Source organism: Trichechus manatus, unplaced genomic scaffold (genome assembly GCF_000243295.1).
Source record: "Trichechus manatus latirostris isolate Lorelei unplaced genomic scaffold, TriManLat1.0 scaffold00119, whole genome shotgun sequence".
Classification (NCBI taxonomy): domain Eukaryota; kingdom Metazoa; phylum Chordata; class Mammalia; order Sirenia; family Trichechidae; genus Trichechus; species Trichechus manatus.
The window spans coordinates 2,475,562-2,479,782 of NW_004444055.1; the positions used below are offsets into that span (position 1 = coordinate 2,475,562).

The window sequence follows — 4,221 nt, forward strand, 5'->3', positions numbered from 1 at the left end:
AAAACTGAGTCAGAGAGTTTAAGGTTTAAGGGCCTTGGCTTCAGTTAAACCTGTTGCCATCCAGTCAATTCCAACTCATAGCAACCCTATAGGGCAGAGAACTGCCCCATATGGTTTCCAAGGCTATCATCTTTATGGAAGCAGGCTACCACATCTTTTCCCCACTGAATGGCTGGTGAATTTGAACTGCTGACCTTTTGATTGGTAGCTGAGCACTTAACCACTGCACCACCAGCGCTCCTTTAACTTCAGTTACATAGCCAGAAATGGAGGCACTGAGTTCAAATCCAGATTCTCTGAGTATAAAGCCTTCATAATGAGGAGGCATTGGTGGTTTAGTGGTAGAAGTCTCACCTTTTACGTGGGAGACCCAGATTCAATTCCTGGCCAATGCACCTCACACACAGCCACCATCACCTGTCTGGCAGTGGAGGCTTGCATGTTGCAGTATGCTGAATAGGTTTAAGCTGAACTTCCAGACTAAGAAGGACTAGGAAAAAAGTCCTGGTGATAGACTTCCAAAATCCAGTTAATGAAAACCCTATCGATCACAAGGGTCCAATCCAAAACCGATCATGGAAATGGCCCAGGACTGGGCAGCTTTTCATTCTGTCATGCATGGGGTTGCCATGAGTAGGGGAGTGACTTGACAACAGCTAACAACAACAAAGCCTTCATGCAACAAGGGAAGTGAAAGACCCTATCCCAAAAGAGTTTATCAGAGGTTCCTGTCTGTCACACAACCACTGTGGGCTAACTTTGATTTAAGTTCTTCTAGAATATCTATAAAGTTGAACTAAACTAGGCACATTTTAACACTGGACATTTAAAAGCAGGGGTTTGGGGTGGAGGCGGAGTTGAGTGCATGTGCAGGAAAAGAAAACTAAAAAATTGGACAAATCTCCTACACCTCTGTTCTTCCACTCATAGCCTCTGAATAAAAGACTCTCAGGGTCCAGGTAAGCTTCCCCTTGAGATGCATGTGGCATTTGGAAGACATAAAGTTAATTGTTTTCTTAGACCATGATGGCTCAGCCTGGGTCCAGTCAATTCTTGGAAGAGCTGGAAGACTCAGGATGAACCTAGATATACCATTTTTTTATCCCAGCCTGGGAGGCTAAAAAATCAAAAAACATTGTTTAAAAAATATTCTACTAGAAGGAGTCTATCACAAGATAGCAAGGGGACAGGTTCAGAAACATTATTTTTTAACATAATAATGGTAACTGAGTTTTCAATAGTGTTTAATAAAGGGCATTTGTTATTTCACTTAATTGTCATATCAAACCTGTGAGGTAAATGTTATTGTAATCCACAATGCAGATAACCTTTGCAGAGATCAGAAGCTTGCCCATAATTTGTCTTTTCCTAGCTGTCTATCTGTCTATGGTTCCCTTCTCTCAAATTCTTAAGGCCACATGAGTTCTGCTCAATTTCATTTTGATTTAGTCCTGGCTCCCCCGCCTGCACCCCTAGCCCCTCTTTATGCAACTGAGCTCTGTAGAGGGAGAGGCCCAAGCAATCCTTTCTCCCAGGGCTGAGACCTACCTATACCTTCTCTCTCCTTCTGGGCTGAGCTTTGCTGAGCACAGAAAAATCATTTGTTAAGAGACAGAAAATTATATAATCTGAAATAATGTTTCTAACTAGGCAACCCACAGATTAATCAGTATTTCTGTGTTGTTGTTGTTTTTTCTTTCCTCTGTGATAGGAGGAAAAAAGACCTAATTACCTAAGTCTTGTTGTTGTTAATTGCCACGGAGTCAGCCCCCAACTTGTGGTGATCCCATGCACAGCAGGACGAAATGCCGCCCAATCCTGGGCCATTCCCATGATCATTTGCAGATCAGACCATTGTGATCCATAGTTTTCGCAGGCTGATTTTCAGAAGTAGATTGCCCTGCCTTTCTTCCTTGTCTGTCTTAGTCTGAAAGCTATGCTGAAAGCTGTTTAGCATCCTAGCAAAACACAAGCTTCCACTGACAGACAGATGATGGCTGTGCATGAGGTGCATAGGCCAGGAATCAAACCCAGGTCTCCAGTATGGAAGGCAAGAGTTCTACCACTGAGCCAACACTAACCTGGCTGGGCTATAAACCAAACCCAAACCTGTTGCCATCAAGTCACTTCTGACTGATAGCGACTCTATAGGACAAAGTAGAACTGCTCTATAGGGTTTCCAAGGAACGACTGGTGGATTCGAACTGCTAGCAGCTGTAGCTCTTAAACACTGTGCCACCAGGGCTATGCTATAGTACCCAGTTATTCAATTAAACACTAATCTATGTTGCTGTGAAGATTTTTTTGTAGATGTGGCTAGCATTTAAAATCAATTTACTTTAAGTAAGGGAGATTATCTTTGATAATATGGGTGTGCCTCATCCACTCAGTTGAAAGGCCACAGAGCAAAACTGAGGTTTCCCTGAGGAGGAGGAAATTCTGCCTCAATACTATAGCAGCAGCTTCTGCATCAGTTTCTAGTCTGCCAGTCAACCCTATGGATTTTGGATTTCCCAGCCCTGACAAGTGTGTAAGCCAATTCCTTGAAATAAATCTACGTATCCATCTATATATCTATGTACCTACCTATCATTTATCTATCTATCACCTCCTACTGGTCCTATTTCTCTGGAGAACTCTGACTGATACAGTAGTGATAAGTGCTATGATGACAAACAAAGCAGGTAAGAGAGAACAATGGGAGGGTCGTGGACATGGGTGGCTATTTTATATAGGCTTATGAGCAAGTACTATGCATAGAGGTGACATTTAAGTAGAGATATGAATTTAGGGAGTGTTCCAGGCATCCTTAACATCAGGTACAAAGACTACAGGAGAAGCCTAGTAGGTGTATTTGGGAAGAGCAGGAAAGCTAATGTGGCTGTCCCACTGAGTCTTGTTGGGAAGTGGAGTAAACAAAGGTGAAAGGATGAGGGCCAGGTCAGAAAAGCCTTATGATAACCTTTAATTTCTAAGAATCTATACTATAGAGCTAGAATGTTAAACAAACTATAGGTTATTTTACTGTTGGCTTTTCTTCCAATAGTTTTCTTTCAAATCAGTCATCTAATGGTGGGTTTTAATCCTGCAGCACTTACCCCAGCCAGGGCAGACTGAATAATCAGAGGTGACATTGCTACCTTAAAAAATCATCTCTTCTTCAATTTAAAAGAGACTTGAATGGATATAAATTTGTGATTTTTGACTTGCATTGTCCAAAATTTCTTGAGAATAAAAATCCATTAATCTCCAGGTGTATGTAACACCATCATAATATGCATATTTCAAGTTTAATTCTTAGGATTAAAAATATTCTCTGTAGAGTTTTCCCTTAGTTGTTTGCTTTGATAGGTAGTTTAAATGTCACTCCGAGTAGCTAAAGCAAAAGGAAGAAATGATGAAGTAAAAAAAATGAACAGAAGATTCCAAAGGGCGGCTTGAGAAGACAAAGTAAAGTATTATAATGACATGTGCAAAGAGCTGGAGATAGAAAACCAAAAGGGAAGAACACGCTCAGCATTTCTCAAGCTGAAACAATTGAAGAAAAAATTCAAGCCTCAAGTTTCAATAGTGAAGGATTCTATGCGGAAAATATTAAATGATGCAGGAAGCATCAAAAGAAGATGGAAGAAATACACAGTCATTATACCAAAAAGAATTGGTAGAAGTTCAACCATTTCAAAAGGTAACATATAATCAGGAACTGACAGTACTGAAGGAAGAAGTCCAAGCTGCCCCGAAAGCATTGGCGAAAAACAATGCTACAGGAATTGATTATCAATTGAGATGTTTCAACAAACGGAAGCAGCGCTGGAAGTGCTCACTTATGCATGCCAAGAAATTTGGAAGACAGCTACCTGGCCAACTGACTGGAAGAGATCCATATTTATGCCTATTTCCAAGAAAGGCAGTCCAACCAAATGCAGAAATTATTGAACAATATAATTAATATCACACGCAAGTAAAATTTTGCTGAAGATCATTCAAAAGTGGCTGCAGCAGTATGTAGACAGGGAACAGCCAGAAATTCAGGCTGGATTCAGAAGAGGACGTCAAACCAGGGATATCATAGCTGATGTTAGATGGATCCTGGCTGAAAGAAGAGAATACCAGAAAAATGTTTACCTGTGTTCTGACTATGCTAAGGCATTTGACTGTGTGTATCATAACAAATTATGAATAACATTGCAAAGAATGGGAATTCCAGAACACTTAATTGTG

General features: G+C 40.7%; 1 non-coding gene across 1 annotated transcript; it reads left to right on the forward strand.

Annotated features, from left to right (window-relative positions):
• Positions 1-324: 324 nt before the first annotated feature.
• Positions 325-395, forward strand: TRNAK-UUU (transfer RNA lysine (anticodon UUU)). The gene has a single exon. It is a non-coding gene; the product is annotated as a tRNA-Lys (tRNA).
• Positions 396-4,221: the final 3,826 nt, after the last annotated feature.